Source organism: Carassius carassius, chromosome 1, assembly GCF_963082965.1.
Source record: "Carassius carassius chromosome 1, fCarCar2.1, whole genome shotgun sequence".
Taxonomy (NCBI): domain Eukaryota; kingdom Metazoa; phylum Chordata; class Actinopteri; order Cypriniformes; family Cyprinidae; genus Carassius; species Carassius carassius.
The window spans coordinates 50,566,560-50,589,241 of record NC_081755.1 but is presented as its reverse complement, the minus strand read 5'-3'; the positions used below and the strand labels follow the sequence as shown (position 1 = coordinate 50,589,241).

The 22,682-nt window shown below is 35.3% G+C and overlaps 3 protein-coding genes across 3 annotated transcripts in view; all 3 read right to left on the bottom strand.

Moving 5' to 3' along the window:
• Positions 1-22,682, bottom strand: part of LOC132159410 (zinc finger protein 501-like) — a 531,393-nt gene that overhangs the window by 209,440 nt on the left and 299,271 nt on the right. The gene's annotated exons all lie outside the window — the stretch shown is intronic.
• The window catches only part of LOC132157170 (zinc finger protein 883-like), a 499,035-nt gene that overhangs the window by 256,223 nt on the left and 220,130 nt on the right, over positions 1-22,682 (bottom strand). The window lies entirely within an intron of this gene.
• Positions 1-22,682, bottom strand: part of LOC132097645 (antho-RFamide neuropeptides type 2-like) — a 69,876-nt gene that overhangs the window by 28,253 nt on the left and 18,941 nt on the right. The window lies entirely within an intron of this gene.

Genomic DNA, 22,682 nt, shown 5'->3' with positions numbered 1-22,682 from the left:
GTTGACCTCACTATGATTTTCTGCATGTTTTCTCAGGCTTTTCACCAACAGCCTAATGGCTGCTTTCAACATGAAGGGGCGGGGTCGCAGTGAGAAAAAAGCCTTCCAGGATACCGTTCATTACTCTGTGGTAAAAGGTAACTGCATTTTTCATGTTTATACAGGTGCTTCTCAAATTAGAATAGTGGAAAAGTCTATTAATTTTAGGAATTCGACTTAAAAGGTACAATATGTAAATTTCTTCGCCGCTGGGGGTTGCTAACCTCTTACAAGACACACGCGACACGAGTCCTGGAATATAAAGCAATATTGACAATTCTACCGAAATACATGGAAGTGTTGAATTACTACTCACAGGTCAGTTTATTAGACGAATGAAACTTGCAGCGCTGTTTCACTTGGTCAAACCGTTACACGATCAAACTAAACTAGTGTATTGTAAGTTATAATGTTATTCTATGTGTTTGTTTGTCTGTATGAGACTAGCAGTAATTTCAACATTAGAATAACATACAGATCTTATAATAACATTTCATCATGTAAACTATATAACATTGATTAGTTTTACATACATTTTCTTACCTGTCTAATAAATTACATGTAAGAGCAGTGTCAAGTGGAAGTTAGTCTCGGACATAGAGCTCTCAACATCTTGAAAACACCGCGCTGATGTTGATCCACGTTTTAGTTTTTTTTTTCATCTAAAGTCTGCTTGCCATGGTCCATAATGTTTGAACGAAACAACAAGCGTGCAGGTAGACATTTCGAACTACACAGTTGTCCATGTCTGTCGCCTTGGTTACAATCAGAGGGCTCTGGTTACTATCCTGTTGTTAAGTGATGACGTAAGAAGCGCTGTTTCCGGGTCCAGGCCTCAACTCGCTTCACTTGAGAATATGACCTCAGCAGCCGTCTATGAGCACTGTTTATTCATATTAATAATTTAAGCTAAACGCTTTCAATCTTATGGTATACACCACAGTCTCCGTACTCACAGCGTCCCAAACACAAATAATTTTTATATACAGTATATTTTTTTTATATATCTATTTTCATTGTCTGGCTATCTGGGACTTCGGTATGGAGTTAAAGGTTAAGATTATAACTTTTCCGCTAGTATTCTGTCATATTGTGAGTTTATATTAGCACCTTTTGTTGTTTTCTCGTGGTAACTGATGGAGCGTTTGGACACGGAAGCGCTGCTACGTTACGTCAGACTTAACAAGCGGAAACCAGGGAGAACGCGGATATTACGTCAGTGACAGGCGACAAGTGAAAAAAATTTCTGGGACGGGTAATTTAAAATTTCTCTGAAATTAAAAACAGGTGAAACTAATTTATTATATAGATTCATTACATGCAAAGTGATTACATGCAAAGAGATTTCAAGCCTTTATTTGTTATAATTTTGATTATGGCTTATGAAACCTACAAATTCTAAATCTCAGAAAATTTGAATATTACATCAAAATTGATAAAAAAGGGGATTTTAAATGCAGTAATGTTGGCTCTCTGAAAAGTATAATCATGCATATGTACTCAGTACTTGGTTTTTTATACGGAATTTATTTTATTTTTATGTATTAGAACAAAACTGTGTGGTGTCTATATTAAGGCACTAGGCATTTCAAAAAATGTTTTGCTTCTTTTCTAAATAAATTATTTATTTCCAGTTTAATTTTCTGATCTCCCATGGGCCCCCCTCACTAGTTCTCTTGGCCCCCCCATTTTTTTAATCCTGGAATCACCCCTGCTGAATACATATGCATGATTATACTTTTCAGAGGGCCAACATTTGTGTATTTACAATCTTTTTTATGTAATATTCAAATTTTCTGAGATTTTGAAATTGGGGGTTTCATAAGCTGTAAGCCAATAATCATCAAAATTACAACAAATTTAAGGCTTGAAATATCTCACTTTGCATGTAATGAGTCTATATAATATATTAGTTTCACCTGTTAAGTTGAATTCCTGAAATTAACTTTTTCATGACATTCTAATTTGAGGAGCACCTGTGTATATATTTACTTTAGCTTAGCAATTGTATTTCTTTTGGCAAGGTATGCAAATCCATACAATTGATAATGTAAATACAATGTGTAGTATGTAAGATGATGTAAGACGTGGTTTATTCATGCACCATCTAATATATTTTCTTTTGCAGCCGCAGTAATGAAGTGGAGTAAAACAGCCACAGAAGTGGAAATCAGGGCTGCCATGGCTGAGACACTTAAACATGCTCCAGGGAGAGCTGGAGGTGGAGGTCGCAAAGTGTGAACATTTAGTGTACATTTTCTTTCTTAGAGTTGTGGTTTGTTGACTCTTGGAAAGTGAACTGTGTTGGTTACTGGACCGACCTGTGTTTATTACACTGACTCTTATGTGAAATATATGTGTTGGTTACTGGACCGACCTGTGTTTATTGCACTACTCTAATGTGAAATCTGTGTTGGTTACTGACTGTTTGCACCATTTAAAATGTGCTGTTTTAATAAAGTTATTAAAAGCTAACCCTTTAAAGCTTTGTTTCATTCATATGTTAATATAAAATGTTATTTGGCATGTTAATGTGGACTTGAGAATTGACAATAGGCATTTAGTAAATGTTAAAGATCGACCTGTTTTCAACGTTGAAAAGTAGGACAAATTCACGTCTTTTCAATTTTCATTTTCAACCTTCAGTGGACCGTAATTAGACGTTGAAGATCGACCTGTTTTCAACGTTGAAAAGTGGGACAAATTTGACGTCTTTTCAATTTTCATTTTCAACCTTCAGTGGACCGTAATTAGACGTTGAAGGTTTACGTCTATTCAACGTCTAATAGACGACTTTTTGCTAGCTGGGATGCATAAAACTAGTGGTCCAAGTACCTGTACATGTCTCACAGGGAAACTTTTCTACTGATGAAGAGAATGAGGTCGTCAGTGATGCTGATGGAAACTTTTCAGATGCTGATGTGAGAATGAATTTCTGATATTTTTTTTAATCCAATGCTTTTTGCGTACATTTGTAAATATCGGTGTTCATATGGATTTTGTTTTAATGTGCAATAAATGCACGATTTCTGACCGGAAGGCTTTTCTGCTGATGACGAGGGTGATGTTTTTAGCACAGCTAATGAGAACTTTCCACAGACTCATGTGAGAATAAAGTTTAGAATATGTATCTAGTCTATAGCCTCATGCTTTTTTTCAAAGCTCACACTTCTTTATGTGTCAGCTTGTAATTAGTGCAATATTTACTTTCTAGATTGTCCGAAACCACAGTGCAGTTTGTGAGGGAAGCACAGAAGAAAGAGAGGAGTGTGCCAGTGAGGAAAAAATATATCCAAATGCCAAAATCACTAATGAAGAATCTCTGCTGTGCATACTTGCCTACAGCCTCAGGCATACAACATCCAAAGTGGCTTTGAGTGACTTGTTAGATCTTATCAATCTCCATTGTCCTGATTCAACCAATGGTGTTCCAGATAGCTTATACAAGTTCATGAAATCCTTTCACGGTGACACTTTTGAAGTCCAGTATATTTGCCCATCCTGCCAATATTTCTTTGGTAGTGAAATCCCCACCCATTGTGCTTCATGCAATGGTACCCCAGGGGACATGGAAAACTTAATCAAATCTGGCTCTGTCTTTATCAAGTTATCTATTTCAGATCAATTAAGAGGTAAATTTCAAGATACAGGTTTTTGTCAGTCTTTGAATTACAAATGGTCAAGGACAAAGCGCAACTCACAAAATGTTGAAGACATATTTGATGGCACTATGTACAAATCGATTGATGCACTAAATGACCCAAAATTGGCGAATGCCAACAGTGCAAATAAAGCTTTCAGTTTTTATTCTAGGGCTGTGGTTAATGGTAAGCGAATTCATTCAAAAGGAGCTAAATCTTTATCTAAAAGAATCAACCATGTAGTTCAAACCAAACATGGGTCTATATAGCATTAGTACGATCATTTATAGACGTAGGCAATGCGCAAGGAGAGGGTCATGCCTTCATTGATGTTATGAAAACAACAAGTAATGACATCAGCAAAGACAGAGAATCAGGGATAACAGCAACAAGCATTTTAAAAGAAAGAGGGATTGACTCAGTTGAACTTATCAAATGCACAGACATACATTCAACCTGTGTCTACCTCAAGGACCTACCAGGTCTTGCAAATAATTTTTTTTTGCATCCAACCAAATAGATGGGAGTTGGATTAAAAACAAAATAGCTGCATCTTCATGTTATAAAAGGTAAAAATACAGTATACAGACACATATCTCTTGAATGTTGACATGTCATTGATGTTTGCAGAAATGTATAATTTTGAAATGATTTAGAGAAATGTTTTTTTTTAATATAATTGCCTATTTATTCTTACTCTTAATTTTTTTAATTTACTTGTTAAGACTCATTGTTTTGTCTCATTGCTGCCAACAGCCAGAGCATAATATATAGTTCCATGAAATGTACTTGAATCTAATTAAATAAAAATTGTATGAATAAAACTACAGCAACTATCAGAGTTTTATTCTCTAGTCTAGACATAACCTATCCTGAATCCAAAACCTGTAGGGTTTTTTTATATTTATTTTTTGACTTATTTTTCATTTACAGGGAAAACTCCTGTAAGCAAACATTTTGTTTCTGTGTGAGGTGCACGGCAGTCCTGCAGGATTTTTTTTAAAAATTCCTGTATGATTTTTCACTTGTGCTGTACAGCGCAGTATGTGCAGCAGTATGTGTAGGACATTCCTACATGTTCTAGAATGAACCCTTCAGTACAACAGAAACATGCAACACAAGTGAAAAATCCTGCAGGACTGTATAATTCCTGCAGGACTGCTGTGCAGTACAAGTGAATAATCCTGCAGGATTTTATAATTCCTGCAGATTTACAAAAATATCCTGCAGGATTTTATAATTTCTGCAGGACTGCTGTGCAGTACAGGTGAAAAATCTTGCAGGATTTTATAATTCCTGCAGGATACCTGCAGAAAAAATAAAAATCCTGCAGGATTCCTGTAGGTTATTTTTGTAAGGGTTTACTACAATAACCTTGATTTAACCATGGTTTTTGTAGTAAAAGCATAGTAACCATAAAATTAACCATGGTTTTTACAGTGACCATGATTAGTTTTGTAGATAAAAACCATAACTGCTAAAATGAACCATGGTTTTACCACAGCATTTGCAGCAGAACCAACTACAAAATAAAGAATGGTTTTACTACAGTATATATTAACTACGGATTTAGCCATTTCTTACTCTTAATAGAATTTTCATAATTAATCTTATTATAATAGTACATTAGTATAATAAATACATTATATATATATATATATATATATATATACTGTACAGACCAAAAGTTTGGAAACATTACTATTTTTAATGTTTTTGAAAGAAGTTTCTTCTGCTCATCAAGCCTGCACTTATTTGATCAAAAATACAGAAAAAACAGTAATATTGTGAAATATTATTACAACTTAAAATAATAGTTTTCTATTTGAATATACTTTAAAAAATAATGTATTCCTGTGATGCAAAGCTGAATTTTCCGCATCATTCCTCCAGCCTTCAGTGTCACATGTAACATCAGTCTATCACATGATCATTTAGAAATCATTCTAATATTCTGATTTATTATGAGTGTTGGAAACAGTTCTGCTGTCTAATATATTTGATCAATAAAAGGTTAAAAAGAACTGCATTTATTCAAAAAAAAAATAAAAATTATATATATATGATAATATATATTCTAATAATATATTTGCTTTACTGTCACTTTTTTATCAATTTAACATCCTTGCTGAATAAAAGTATTGATTTTATTTAAAAAAAAAGAAAGAAAGAAAAATGACTGACCCCAAATAACTGACCAGTAGTGTATATTGTTATTACAAAATATTTATATGTTAAAAACATAGCTTCTTTTTTTTTTTTTTTACTTTTTATTCATCAAAGTATCCTAAAGAAGTATCACATGTTCTGAAAAAATATTAAGCAGCAGAACTGTTTCCAACTTTGATAATGAATCGTCATATTAGAATAATTTCTAAAGGATCATGTGATAATGATCCTAAAAAATCAGCTTTGCATCACAGAAATAAATGATAATTTAAAGTATAATACATTTAAAAACAATTATTTTAAATTGTAATAATATATAAATGCAGGCTTGATGAGCAGAAGAAACTTCTTTCAAAAACATTAAAAATAGTAATGTCCAAACTTTTGGTCTGTACTGTGTATTTATATATATATATATATATATATATATATATATATGTGTGTGTGTGTGTGTGTGTGTGTGTGTGTAAGAGTATATATTGTGACACAGGTCATTATGAGTTTAAATATGTTTTCATAAAATTACAAAATTAACAGGAAAAATATGGAATCTAGGAGTAACAAAAATTAATAGCCAACCATTTCTGAAAGACGAATAAAACAGCCATATCAGATACATGCTTTAAAATGAACAATCAATGAATTAACTAAAACAATTTACGGTATAAACATTGATGTTTAAACTTCACTAAAAATATTTCAAAATCATATTGCAGCATGTCATTAATAAGAGAAAATTATGACCATTTTATTTAATCTCTTTATTACTTTTGGTTTATCACAGTGTTTCAACACTATACCAACATCCAAATTTAAGCGCCATTTCAAATTATCTGTATATCATCCAGACATATAAAGCCAAGAAAATATTTCAAAAGTATTTCATATAATTGTCTTTTACCACTAGTATATATAACTACTTGTTGTGTTTAATAACAGTACAGTAACAAATCATTGTGCAAACAGATAATTGTTTAGTTTATGATGTTTAAAACACATTTCTGTTGTACACATGCATTCAATTTTCTCATGACACAAGAGTGTTGAACTGCAGGATTGGTTTACAATGTTTAACATTCATACATGTTCATCCAGCTAGTACATTGACATCTGATTGTCTTTTAACAAATGAAGGACACCAGTCACATCCATACTTGCCATTAAACTGTGCTGTCTTTAACCATCACAAGCACTTACAACTGCATAAACTCCACTAGTGCGAATCTCACCACCATCAATCCACTGTAGTCTAGTAAAACTTCCATCTACTTATAACATAGACATCTGATTGTCTTTTAACATTACTATATACGACTAATTGTGTGTTTAATTATGGAGGACAATAGTTACGAATTGTGTAAACAGATTGTTTAGTTTACAATGTTTTAAAAAACACACATTTCCTTCTTATTTTTCAATGTGGATTAAAATTTCTCCTGACACAAGAGTTTTGAACTCCTAGGAAGAGTCTGTTGAATGAAACCTAATTGTATGGTGTACAATGTAGCTTATAGATATTGAGATATAGATATTTGATCTAACAACACAAGTGGGTAAAGCTACCTATCTGTTCAGATGCTCGTAACAACACTTAACTAAGCTTTTAGTCTGTTTCGATTGTGTTCACAATTGGGATCACATACTGTTTTTCCCTAATCTTGATGATGAAAACACTTTTTTTTTTGTGATGAAACTGGAACCGCAATTGTTTCGAGACTCTCCATTACCTTGGTCACAAAATCAATATTTAAGTTTAATTGTCTGTCTGTGAATGGCGCTTTTGCTTTTTTTTTTGAGAGGACGACCCAGAATTAAAAGGCAATGATGCACAGGAACAATCACTAAATCCACAGTCACAATGACCCCTCAGCAAAACTAAATGCTGAATACGCAAAAAGCTTCAATCCTGAAGCATCGCAGTAGAATTAATGCGCTTTCGCATTTTTGTGTTTGTATCGGAAGTGTACAAAATGCCATCATGTAAAAATCTTTTGAAGAACTGTAATGGATGAAGTACGATAATGTGAAATGCTCGGTTAATAGCAGCAAGTTGGCTTGGTGACAGTGGTTGAAATTTTGGAGTGCCAAAGAGATGTAGATTGTTTAAAATGAGCAGTTTTTTTACCTGTCTCATTCCCATAAGTCTCCTGCAGTAACGGAAAACAAGAGCAAATTTTGCTCTGTTATTGTTTGTCTAAAGATGTAACGCCAAAGGAGAAATGTGCGGCAGATCTGTTCAGGAACACATTGGGTACCATGAATATACAGCATGCGATTATGATTATTACTTATAAATGCAAATGCTGATATACACCACAATGGACCCCATAACTTGACCGTATCAGCTAAATGTGTTAGCTGATGAACATTAAAGCTGATGTGTTCTCTGCCATATAACGGTGCAACTTGTATCACAAATTTATGTAAAGCAATATCAGCCTTTTGTGTAGCTTGCCGTGAGATGTTATTCATAAGGAGCACATGCATAGCATAAACCAAAAGCAACCAGTGGTTTAGATACTGTGAGGGCAAGACACCTTGAAGAACAGCAAAGGAGTAGTAAAGCAGCCAATTCTTAAATTCCGAAGCTTTCCAAAATCTTATTTTGTCCAATGAAGAAGGAGCACGTGTGACTTCCTTGGGGGGTTTAAGTGACAGCAACCGACTACTAAGGACTTGTTTTCTTGTTCCAATATACCATGGCTTGCAGTGATATGAGCTGTCAAACCACAGGGTCATAAACTGACGAACAACACCTAATAGGACAGTATGCATGTACTCTGGGACGAAACCAGTTATGATGTTAAAAAATGGCAGAAAAAGAAGTGGGGATATTCCTTTTACTCCTCTCACAGGAGAGCCTTCTTGTGAGGCCTTGACTGCATCCTCTTCCCATTGTTGGGGTTGCCTTTTTTCTACAGGGGAATCATCATAAGGGTAGGTGTTCACAAAGCCATTTCCCTTTTCTACACGCTCCCCGGGGTGAAGACACCAGTCACATCCATACTTGCCATTAAACTGTGTGCTGTCTTTTAGCATTGGTCTTGCAACATGTTAAAGGGGTCATCGAATGTCCATTTTCCACAAGTTTATATGATTCTTTAGAGTCTTGTGACGGTATTTGGCCTTAGAAAAGTTGGGTTCGGGTGCCAGGGGTAAAAACCACAACAATTATTGACTTTAAATACATCATTAGCGATATTACATATAATGATGACACTATTATATTACATGGAATAAATAAAGCAAGGAACAAACAAAAGTTTTCTATTCATAATCAACTCCAATTCATTCACTTCAATTCAGTACATTATATTTAACACAAAAAAAAGAAAAGAAAAAAATAACTGAAAATAAAATAATAAATCACAATTTTATTGCCAAGCCCAGGAACATTTACCTTTTAAATACCTTACAAATATAAATGAGTGACAAATAAATCGGCAAATAATTAAACAATTAAATAATTCCAACAATTAAGCTTACCTTGTCACTCATTAAACTACTGGGCCTGAAACGTAATTCATAACATCACACAATAATTACAACCGAAATCGGCAACTCGAGCGCCAACATAAATAAAATAAAAATCTCCCTGCACCAAAAACCTCCTCAAAACACACTACATATAATGCCCTGAATTAGCATTGAAATCACCATCATAACTTCACAACCAATTTGAAAAAGCTCTCTCTCAAAAACTCCATTTACACGCCAATTACTTCCAATAACTTCTTAATGCTTTACGAAATTCAATGAGGAAATCACATTCCTCAAAATAGGAATCGTAAGCATTAATACACAAAAGACCGCAGCATTAAATGTAGCATGAACACATTAATGCAAAGCGGGCTACCACAACACTCACAAACCATGCGCTAGTGTGACCATGACCGGGAATAACCGGCACGCCTAACCAAAGCGAGAGAGAGAGAGAGAAAGACGCAATCATACATCCTTAAATAACTTCCTACCTGGTTCCCCGTATATACGCTCAAGAGCGCCACCCCCAGTACTAAATAGAAAACCACAAATCAGAGACGACGGTCACAGTCTTAATAAAAAAGTCTATAACATTGGTTATAATTTCTTAACTGTACTGTAAAACAACACCATTTTTACCCTGTCAAAAACAGTTCTGTTCACAGCGAGCCATTTCGAGCATGTTTATTTAAATGCTAATGAGCTTTGTTCACCCCGGCTATTACTTCAGTGGGGCGACAAGCCACTCTCATGAGACTGTAACATTAGCCGCATTTAGCCGCCAAAATTGCTAACTAGCACATTATTAAACTTGCCTGGATCTTTGTGATGTTACACAGCCAATAATTTGTACACTGTTTGATCTGAGAAAGGGGTTATGATATATGGGGATTAAAACACACACTGGATGTTTTTTTTTTTTATCATTATAGGGTGGTTGTGTTGCAACACTCTTGATATAGTTAGACATTACTTAACAATAATGACATAAATATTAAAAACAATACAGGGCATTTTTGCCTCATATCTTGAATTATATTGTAACCTGATAGCCTTCACCCGACACTGAAAAACTCACAATATATTATTATTATTATTTTTTTCAAATTACAAAATGTCAGTTCGCGCATCATTAAAACAACAGTTAGGATATAAGTACATGATAAATATTGCACAATCCATGCTCATTTACTTTCTCCATACGAAGCTGTCCAGTGCGTCAGAGTGTAATTTAATATTAGCCACGAGTTTAATTAAACTAACATGTTGACGTTGAGATACTAATACCTTTTTTTTCAATTTCTCGTTAAATAGCCTGTCCGTTGTTCCAGGCCAAATGTCTTCTTTTGGACGTGTTTAAAATCACAAGAAAATTGCCACCCAAGCATCAGTTACAACACAGCTATCATCATTTCCTCATGCTGCTCAAGATTCTGGCGCCGCGTTAAAATGACTCCCGGGGCGTAATATCAACGTAAATAAATTAGTAATTTGTGCCGCTTTAAATTCAAAATAAAATGTTGTAGCAAACACACTTTATTTAATTTTCAAACAGATGTTTGATATATTATTTTATATTATTGTTGAAATCCTCCTGCGGGCCGGATTGGACACCTCTGTGGGCCGTGTTTATATATATATATATATATATATATATATATATATATATAATAGTTTTAAAATTGCTCCTTTTTCACTTCTGTTAAAGGGATAGTTCACCTCAAAATTTTCCAAATTCAGTCCTTGATTCAAAATTCTCATAAGCTTAATTGGTTTGGTTTAAAGAGAAGAATTAATGATTATTTTAATTTGAAAACTACATATAAAACAGTTTGGCTAAAAGTAATGAGTAAAAGTTGACAAAAAATGCAATGACTTTTCGTCGACTAAAACTAGACTAAACCTATGAAAGACTCGAATGACTAAAATGTGACTAAGACTATTAATAATTTTTGTCTCAAAACTAAGACTAAGAGTAAATCAAAAATGCCTGCCAAAATTAACACTGCAGCCATGCCATACAAAAGGAATTCCCTTAAAAACATGTCCAATTACATGTCCTTTTGACTTATCCAATAAAGTCTTACATACGTTGAAAAGAGTAGTATCTTGCTTACAATTTAATTTCTTAAACTGCTGATCTTGTTACCATGCTAATAAAGTGTTTTTACTATATTTTGGATTGATGTTACAAGGCTCGTTCATAAAGTTCTTTATTTGATGCACAATTCTACAAGAAAGGTAACTTAGTGAAACAATGTTGGTGCTTAAAGTTCTTCAAAGATACAACACCTCAAGTTTTAAAACTGAACATCTCAATGTCTTATGACCAGATCATCTCTCCAGATCTTTAAGAAGAAACTCTTCATCCTTCATCATCAGGTCTGAGCACCGCAGCAAAGCGTCCATCATGTGAGAGATGCTGCTCCACACTGGAGATCTTAAGAGAAACCCAGCGTTCAGGAGAGAAACTGAAGGACGTTCTCCTGCAGAACAAGCTCACCTGCGCAGACGCCATACTCCTACATCTGAATAGATCACATTAAATATCTAAGATGCAGGTTTATAATTATATTTATTATGACATTGCATTCATTTCTCATGAAAATCCTTCAAATTCAAATACTGTAAAATGTATTTTACATTTAAAAAGCAAAGGTTTACAAACTAAACAGGCTCCAGTGCTGTGCTGTAATTATTTTCAAGGACAAATGTGTCAAGGTCGGAAGAAAAGCATTAGGATGAACACAGCAAACTCTATGTGCTATTGTGTACACTACATACAGAGGAAACATTGAGCAAAACTGAGAAATAATCGGTTAAACTTTTTATTTTTTTATCTTACATTTTCATTTCATTGACAATATTATTAAAGATGGACCCTTTACTTTCACTAACAAGGCTTATTTAATTTATTATCTTTAAGAAAATTGAATACAACAAGTGAATACAAATCAAAAAGTGACACACTACATTGCTGTAATAATGTAAAATATGTGAAAAATAATGTTTTTTTTGAACAACCTAGCATGAGAGCATGTTCTAGTTCACCCCCCCCCCCCCCCCAAACAAAAAATATAAAAAATCAAGGCTTTGTAAAAGAGCATAATAGGACCCCTTTAAAAATCACTGAAATGGAGAAACAGCAGCGGTAGAGATTAGATCTACTTTGACTTATAATGGTCCTTCAGCAGTTTGTTACCTGTTCTTTACTGTTAAAGGAGGAGTCTCATTCACCCACACTAAACAAACATGAGCAGACACTGACCGATGATCTGCAGGAGCTAATAGCTCCCACTGATGCTGTACACATTTATTACAGTGAGAGTACATGAGCAGATTGATAAGCTGATGAAAAGATAAAAGTGTCTTGAATGTTTTCAAGTAAGTCAGTTCACTTCATCACCAAGACGGCATGCTTTTATTATTGTCATTAGAGTTGGTCGATTCACTGAGGAGGAGAAAAATACAGTAAAGGAGCTTAAAGAAGTGTTTGGAGAACAGATGGAAAAATACTCCATGATCCTCTTCACTCACAAAGATCAGTTAGAGAGAGAAATAAAACCATTGAGCAGTTTCTACAGGATGGTGACCCAGACCTTCAATCCCTTATACAGAGCTGTGGTGACAGATTCTTGAATCTGCCAGTTTTACTCAGTTTTAATATCTGCTCAGTAAAATAGAGAAGATGGTCAAAGAAAATGGAGGAGATTTTATAAACGATGTGTTTGATGAAACAAAGATTCAGAAGCAGAAATTGGATGGGAAAGCAAAGCAGTACAAAGAGAAGCACAAAAGATGTGATCAAACAGAATGGCAGAAAATATACTGGAGTTCAGAAGAGGAGTCACGACAGGAAGCTGAGCGTATTATTATTAATGGTGTATACATAACAGCTGTAGCCAAACTCCTGGGGAAGATAGCAGTGACTGCTGAGGAGAAAGAGAGTGTTATAAAGGAAGCTGAGAGCAAAGGCATTAGTGGTAGGGAGGCAGTTAGACTAGCAATCAGAGCCACACAGAAACTAGCAAGACAGTCCATGTGTGGAATCAATAAGAAACTCAAAAATGATCAGACACACTAAGGACAATTTGACACATGACCTGTTTGGAGTTTGTGTTTTAGAACCTGGTGCATTTTCTCCCTTAGCTTAATTTGTTTAGACATATGCCGCGTTTCCACCGCAGGAACTTTACCTGGTACTCGGTGTGTTTCCACCGCAGGAACCAGGAACTAAATAAAGTTCCGGGTAAAAAAATGCACTTCAGAAAGTCCCTGCTGGCGAGGTGGTACTTTTTCAAAGTTCCGGAACTTTCGGGGGCGGGACTTGGCCGCTAAACATCCTGATTGGTTGAGTTCACTCAGCATTGGTTGAGTTCAAACACCATTTATTTGGATCATTTTCAAAATTTTACTGTTATTATGTCATAAAATGTAAATTTAAAAGTATTTCAGGCGAGAATGTAGTTATTTATAAAGTTATTTATAAAGACAGCGCCTAGAGTTCGGAGACGTGATCTCCACGCGACCAGCGAGAGCTCAGTGATCATGTATTCGCCGAGAGCAGCCTCACCTCGGCTAGACCTTCTGATGTGTGCCGCTGGTTCTGATGTCTCTTTAGTGGTTAAACATAAAATATAATTCAGCTGCGGGGTAAATCTAACAGGTTTTCTTTGGTCTGTATTCAATTTATCTATATGTTAAAATGAAAATAGGCCAAAAAAAAGGCAAATTTATATAATATTTGGTTTCATTGTAATGGCTGTATATATACACAGTCGAATGCACAAAGTCTGAACTACCGAGGATGCACATCCAAAATCAGCGTACTTTGTATTGAGAAACGCGCGCAGAGCTACGTCACCAGACTATTTGCCTATTCTTCCCGGTACTTTACACCGCGGTGGAAACGCAGAAAGCAACAGGTCTGGGGGGAAAAAAGTTTCTGGTACAAATGTTCCGGGAAATTTCGGTGGAAAGGTGTCATATGCGTCTAACCACAGCTGGAGATCTGTCATTTCAACCACACAGGTCTTCGATGTAGTTTGTGAATGTTCGTTTGAACGATGGTTTCGGGAAACACCAACTGAACTTGCGATGTTAGATGGCTAACGATGCTATAAGGAAACGCGCCTCAGACTGGTCCCGCTTCAGACATTTGCCTATGTGAACTCATAAGAATTGTTTTCCGAGTTTTGCTGAACAACAACCTACATACATACACGGCCTCAAACAAACATTTATTGTTTCGGACATCCCCATTAACTTCTCAAAACTTTTATTTTCATTAAAAATAACACATTTTCGAATGCTTACCTTGCCTAAAAGCGATTTCCTGGACCACGGAGCATCTTCACACTTGAAGCGTTAATGGCGGATGGCAAAACGCTGGCTGACATGACATGAAAACCTCTGGTTTAAAATTAAAAATACTATACAATTCAAATTGTTGCTCTTAATTTGTTCTAGGGGGTTCGTTATTTGCTTTAAGGAAAACTGAACAAAACAGGTTTAAACCAGAAACCATGATTTTCACTTCAATGTTAAAATACACTTTAAAAGAACAACACAGTAGTTTCACTTTTTTCAGTGTAATGGGAGTAGTTCTATTTGACTTACTAATGGCACTTCTCCTAGATGTTCTTTAAAGCGTGGTGTAAGGCAAGGTTGCCCCATCTCCCCATATCTTTTTTTAATAGCTACTCAATTTTTAAGTTTTCATATTAAAGAGAGTCCTGTGCAGGGAATTTCTGTTACTGGAACTGAATTAATTATTAGGCAATTGGCTGATGACACTGCACTGTTTTTAAGAGATGCCTCTCAGATCCCAAATTCTTTAACGTCTCTTTTCTCAAATGCTTCTGGCCTTCTGCTCAATATTAATAAATGTGAGTTACTCTCGATCAAAAAATGTGCTGCATCCTCTATATGCATTATTCCCATCAATGAGAATGTCACATATTTAGGAATCAAAGTAATAAAAGATACTAAACTAAGAATTTTAACCCAAATATTTTAAAAACACAATAATGAATTGGCTTAAAAGCTTTCTCCACAATCAGTCTTGTATTTGGAGTGAAATCCCTCGATATGTCTTTTCACAATTAGGTGGTATACATTTTTTATTAAGGTCTAATTGTTCCATTAGTAAACTTCCAGTTATCACCAGCAAAAAATTTTGGCTTGGAAACTTATTTACAAGCATAATTCCTCGCCACACATTTCTTTTATTTGGAACAGCTGTATCCTTATTTCTGGAAAATTGGTTTAGAATTGAATACAGTTTTAAAGGCCATCTCTCTGGACATTTGTATGCTTTTTAGAAATAATAACAGTAGCTCATTGACCAGAAGTTGTATTTAAATACAATTTCAACGTCTGTTTACAAGAAAGCTATAAAAACATCTAGAACTTGTGCCATGTTTAGGATTTTGCCCTAATATTATTGTACCTTTGTGTGCCCTCTTTTTATGTGACTTTTATTACAAATTAAGAATTTGATATTACTTGAATACAGAACTTGTTTTTACACACTATTATATATACAGGGCTGGGAAGGTTACTTTTAAAATGTATTTCACTACAGATTACAAAATACAAGCTTTAAAAAGTAATCAGTAACGTATTTCGTTTAGTAACTTAGTCTAAATATTTTAGAATACTTTGAAATACTTAAGCTTTGTAACACATACATTTATTTATTTTTTTACAAAATGAGATCTGTCAAATTATAAATTAAAATGTGTCATTTTATTATTAGACAAAAGACAAAATGTTGCATATTTCTTTGTGAAATTGAAATGTTAAATAATAAAGCTAACTTGAAATTTTAATACAAATCCTAAATCAAATAAAAAAAAATCATTCAACTAAAATAAATATCTACATTTTTAAACAAAAAAAATTGTCTGTGCTTAAATCGGAGGAAACCATTTGAATTAATATCCCAAAAAAAAGATGCTAAATAATTTTAATTTTTTTTAATTAAGTAAAAACAGAATGGACGATTTTACCTTTGTGAATGAAACGCAAATGTCACTCTCTAACAGCAGGTGCCACTAATGGAACAGCAGGTATTTAAAGGCTGCTGCCCCTTTAAGATGCTCACTTAAGACATAACCAACTGTGTTTACGAGAATACTTGCAGAGACAATTATTTTGAAATATTTTTGTGTCTATGTGTTCATTCAGAAGCAAGGATACGTGAAAGAGGAATCAGTTTGTTTAAGTGCATTGTCTGAAACACTGCTCTCAGCGCGTGCTTTGAGTGTGCGCAAGCTCCGAATGCACACAAAAACATTTGAATCTGCAAGATTTAGAAACAAGTGCAAACGATCAACTACGATCCGTTTCACCCCTATAAGCCAGTGAACAACACAAACCAAGTTAGGAATTTTACATCACTATTCACGATAGACCGTTTTTGTTTCAACGTAGAATCAGTCGCATTATTGGTTGAAATCCCCAAACTGTTTACTTAAATATTAAATTAATAAATGACATCAAAATAAAAGTAATCATTGGTAATCTAAAATAATTTTTATGTAACCGTAATCTGATTATCCCTTATTTAAAATGTAATTATAACGAAATACAGTTACTCATATTTTGTATTTTAAACACGTAACGCCGTTACATGTACAGGTGATGTTCATATAATTAGAATATCATCAAAAAGTTGATTAATTTCACTAATTCCATTCAAAAAGCGTAACTTGTATATTATATTCATTAATTAGACACAGACTGATATATTTCAAATGTTTATTTCTTTTAATTTTGATGATTATAACTGACAACTAAGGAAAATCCCAAATTCAGTATCTCAGAAAATTAGAATATTGTGAAAAGGTTCAATATTGAAGACACCTGGTGCCACACTCTAATCAGCTAATTAACTCAAAACACCTGCAAATAACTTTAAATGGTCTCTCAGTCTAGTTCTGTAGGCTACTCAATAATGGGGAAGACCGCTGACTTGACAGTTGTCCAAAAGACGACCATTGACACCTTGCACAAGGAGGGCAAGACACAAAAGGTCATTGCAAAAGAGGAGTGGACTGCAGCTGGAGTCAGTGCTCCAAGAACCAGTACGCACAGACGAATGCAAGACATGGGTTTCAGCTGTCACATTCCTTGTGTCAAACCACAGCATCAGAAGCATCTCGCTTCAAAAAAGACTGGACTGCTGCTCAATGGTCCAAAGTTATGTTCTCTGATGAAAGTACATTTTGCATTTCCTTTGTAAATCAGGGTCCCAGAGTCTGGAGGAAGAGAGGAGAGGCACACAATCCACGTTGCTTGAGGTCCAGTGTAAAGTTTCCACAGTCAGTGATGGTTTGGGGTGCCATGTCATCTGCTGGTGTTGGTCCACTGTGTTTTCTGAGGTCCAAGGTCAACACAGCCATATACCAGGAAGTTTTAGAGCACTTCATGCTTCCTGCTGCTCACCAACTTAATGGAGATGCAGATTTCATTTTTCAACTGGACTTGGCACCTGCACTGATGAGTTGATGTGCAGTTCAGTAATGCATTTCTACAACTTTTAGGAGCATGTGGTTGCAGTTACAACATTTCAACACTGATGTAACAAGCCAGAATAATTTTTTTCTGCATTACTTGTTTTGGTTAAACTTTATTTCAAGGTGTCCTTGTTACAGTGTACTTATGCATTTAGGTACTGAGTAATATTAATTAACTACATGTTATTTCAATGTAATTTCCAGACACTGTCCTAAGCTAACACAAGAAGTACCTGGACCAAGATCCCAACTAAACCAAACACTGTCCACAATGGTGACTTAAAATGAATCAAATAACAACATTTAAACCTCTGTTTATTCTCAATAAGAGCTTCTCTAGATGTCTGACAGAAATAAAGTCAATTTAATGAATTAATCTGATAAAGCTGTTTGTGGAGATGTATGATCCTCCTCTGCTGAGATCTTCAGAGATTTAATGTCTTTGATTTGCAGTTGATTTTACCCCATGCTCAATCATCAGTTATTTCATTATTTCATGAAGATTATTTTATTTTCTTGATTTTAGGACAAACACAGTGTCTGGAAATTACTTTGAAATAACATGACTCTAAATCTAATGCATCCCGAGAAGTGTTGATTTGGTCCAGAAACAGTATAAATTATGCCTAAATGAACCTTAAATGATGCTGTAAATATTTCCACTGACCACTTTTGAACTAGTTTTTAACCTTGTAAGGAGGTTCTGTGAATGTACAGAACACGTAAAAAAAGACGTCATAAAAACTTTCATTCTGGCTCCTCAGTGGATGTCCTTTCAACGTCTGCAATGACAAAAAGACATCCACTGGACGTAACTTTGCCCAGTGGGTCACTGCCAGAGAAGCTGGCTGTTCACAGAGTGCTGTATCCAAACATTTTTTTATTGGTCTTATGAAGAATTCTAATTTGTTGAGAAAGTGAATCGGTGGGTTTTTGTTGAGTGTGAGCCAAAATCATCACAATTAAAAGAACCAAAGACTTAAACTACTTCAGTCTGTGTGCACTGAATTTAATTAAAACGAGTTTCACAATTTGAGTTGAATTACTGAATGAACTTTTCCACAACATTCTAATTTATTGAGATGCACCTGTATATCCTCACAGAAACTAATATAGGATGTTACAGTCTCTGTGAGTTCATCCAGATCGATGGTAGCAGCTTCAAAAACCCTCCAATCAGGCCCACTCTGTTTCATTGGTCCATCTCTTTACAGTCTTTGTTTAGCAGATTTAATTTTTTTTCCCTGTAGGTTGGTATAAGATGAACCAGACAGTGATCAGACAGCCCCAAAGCTGCTTGTGGAACAGAGTGATATGCATCCTTCACTGTGGTGTAACAGTGATCTAGTATGTCACCGTCTCTGGTGGGACATGTAACATGCTCGCTGGATTTTGGCAGTTCACAGGAGAGATTGGCTTTATTAAAGTCCTCAAGAATGGTTAAAATAGAATCCATGTGTTGTTGTTCTGTCTCTGTGATCTGATCAGCGAGTTTCTGTAAAGCCAGGCTCACGCGCGTTTGCGGAGAGATGTAAACGAGTGAAAGTCCCGCGGCGAATGGAATGGCTGGCAAATAACAAAGAGCACTTCTAGATCAGAACAGTACATCTTCTTTAACACAGCTACATCTGCACACCACTGTTCATTGGTGTATAAGCATGTCCCGCCATCACAAGATTTCCCCGTTGATTCTGCGTCGTGATCTGCTCTAATGTTTGTGTAAATATGAGAAATACCATGAAGTGCTTGCCTAATAATTTATATGGCATTTAAAGCTCTAGCTTTAGTGGCTTTCACTGTTACAGCCCTGCACCTTTTTCTTTCATTTTTTTGTGGTGATTGCAGGGAGAGGCTCCACCTTGATGGGTGAGACTCCAGTGCTGATCATGGGCTGCACCTGTGGCACTCCTATTTAAGAGGCTCATGGAATTGAGTTCACTCTCTCTCATTTTTGTTTTCGTGTCTGTTTGAAGAGTGGGATGATATTTTGATGTTCCCATTTGTTTACACAACTCCACAAAACCCATTTCCAACAGTTTTTTAGTTTGTTGTTTCTGATATTATTCTTTAACATTTTGACCCTAGACATTATTTGAATAACCTGAAATTTATTTTTTCTTCATTGAAACTTATTTTGTCAATTTTCCTCTTTATGTTGTGAGTTTGAGCCAAGTCATAACATTCACAAGTAAAATTAATATATCAATTTTTATCCGAGCAGAATCAAGAGGAAATCAAAATGGAAAACAAGTTTAGCTCAAAGGAAATTGTTTATGATATTTATAGGGAATTTGGTCAGAATCACTGTTTTTTGGTCACTGAATCATGGCCAGCTGATTCATTGAATGAGCCTCATAACATCAATCCAAAATAAAGTAAAAACACTTTATTAGCATGGTAACAGGATCAGCAGTTTAAGACATTAACTTGTAAGCCCAAAACAAAAAAAAAGACACTTCTCTTTTTCAATGTACGCAAGACTTTATTGGATAAATCAAAAAGACATGTAAACTAATCTAACAAACACACACACACACAGAAATAAAGTGAGGAAAGAATGAGCTTGAGAGAGTGAAAATGTGAAATCCCATATTTATATCAATAAAGGAAATTGATGAACAGCCTTTAATCAATAAAACAGCAAGAATCTGGAGGTTGTACTTGTGTTGCCTTTGTTTTAAAGGAATTAATTTTATATGGCTGCAGAAAGGGGTTTCTGTAGGTTGCTGATTGGCTGGAGTTCAGTAGTCATTGGAAGTGATGTCTTGGGCATTGCCTGAAGGATGGTGTGGAGTCCTGTACGCTGGTTGAAGTTTTAAAGTTGGTGCAGACTACGTCTGACATAGCTTTGCGGCAAACGTAGAACACAAAACTCTCAACAGGAAAATAAAATAAACTGATGTAGAAGAAAAAAAAAGAAAAGCTGTTGAGACTAGATGGCTTGTCTTCTCATGGTGGTTGAGTAACAGCGGGCTTGCAGGACAAAGCACACTTTGAAGAGCATTTCAAGAGCAGGTAATATGGTAAAGTGTCCTAATATTGTGATGGAGTCCCCTACAACAGTATTAAATGCATTTAAGGTAAGAAAACATTGTAATTTTCCCAAAATATACATTGAATAGTAGAGTCATTTGCCAATGAATTCTAAATGATTCATTCCAAGCAAGTTGGGAGCAAACCCCTCCCTTCCACAAGCCTACACTTCACTGATTGGTCAGCTGGCCACGCCTGTTATGATTGGCACAGAGAGGAGTCCTTGATCCAGTTAGCCAGCGCTAATCACTAGATGAGACAAAACAAATAAAATAAAACCCATTACAAACTAGGAATTTGTTGAATCATGTGGGACATAATTACTCATTATAATGACTTCTAATGTCTTTTTACACGTTACGTATCACTCTGCGTAAACATAAAACCATGTTTGCATTGGTGATCTGAGAAACAACACTCAACAAGCCTACTCTACTGGTTCAGGAAACAGTCCTCATCCTCCATAAAATGCTCTTCACACATCTGAATACTTGGTTTGGACTGTTCTGGAACAGTGTTGAAATACAACTTAACCACTGATTTCTAGTCAAGTCCTCTTTTGGAAGGCCGAACAAAGTTTCACTTCAACGAAACTCACAGTGACTCCACAACATGGCAGCTGCGGCAACAGACAGAATAAAAGTTAATGCCTTCTATCTTTGCGTGAACCTTTGGGTTGGTGTTATGCAATTCTTCCCACATAGTGATGTAGAGATGTGGCGGCATGGTAAAACGAGACGATTTAGGGGAGTGTGGTTGACCCTTAACTTTTACAAAGGATATTTCTTTGGATTTGAGACTTTAGTCTTAGCAACTTAATAGGTCTTAAATATGCACCAAGAGAAATTCAAAATTGTAAATACTGTAGATCTTGTAAAATCGCATCATATCACCCCTTAAATACCCTAAAGAATCATAAAACTTGTGGAAAATGGGCATTCAATGAGCACTTTAAACGTGATTCTCAAGGTATCCTTTATGTGACAAAGACCTTCCACACTGAGAGCAGATAAAAGGCTTTTATGAAGTGTGAGTTTCCAAATGACTCTTAAGTTGTCCTTTCAGTCTAAAACTCTTTCCACACTGAGAGCAGGAGAAAGGCTTTATCACAGCATGAATAAACATGTGATTGCTAAGGGATGATTTATATGTAAAACTCTTTCCACACTGAGAGCAGGAGAAAGGTTTTTCAGAAGAGTGTGTTACCAAATGATCCTTAAGGTGTCTTTTCAGTGTAAAACTCTTTCCACACTGAGAGCAGGAGAAAGGCTTTATCTCAGCATGAATTAACATGTGATTCTTAAGGCTTGGTTTACACTTGAAACTCTTTCCACACTGAGAGCAGCTGAAAGACTTTATCCCCGCATGAATTAACATGTGCCTATTAAGGCATGATTTACTTCTAAAACACTTTCCACACTGAGAGCAGGAGAAAGACTTTTTCCCATTATGAATGAACATGTGCAGCTTAAGGCATTTTTTCAGTGTAAAACTCTTTCCACAGTGACAGCAGGAGAAAGGCTTTATCCCAGTATGAATAAACATGTGATGCTCAAGGCTTGTTTTACAAGTGAAAGTGTTTCCACACTGAGAGCAGGAGAAAGGCTTTATCCCAGCATGAATTAACACGTGATCCTTAAGGGTTGTTTTTCGTGTATAAGATTTTCCACACTGAGAGCAGCTGAAAGGTTTTTCTGAAGTGTGAGATACCAAATGATTCTTAAGTTGTCCTTTCCGTGTAAAACTCTTTCCACACTGAGAGCAGCTGAAAGGCTTTATTCCAGCATGAATTAAC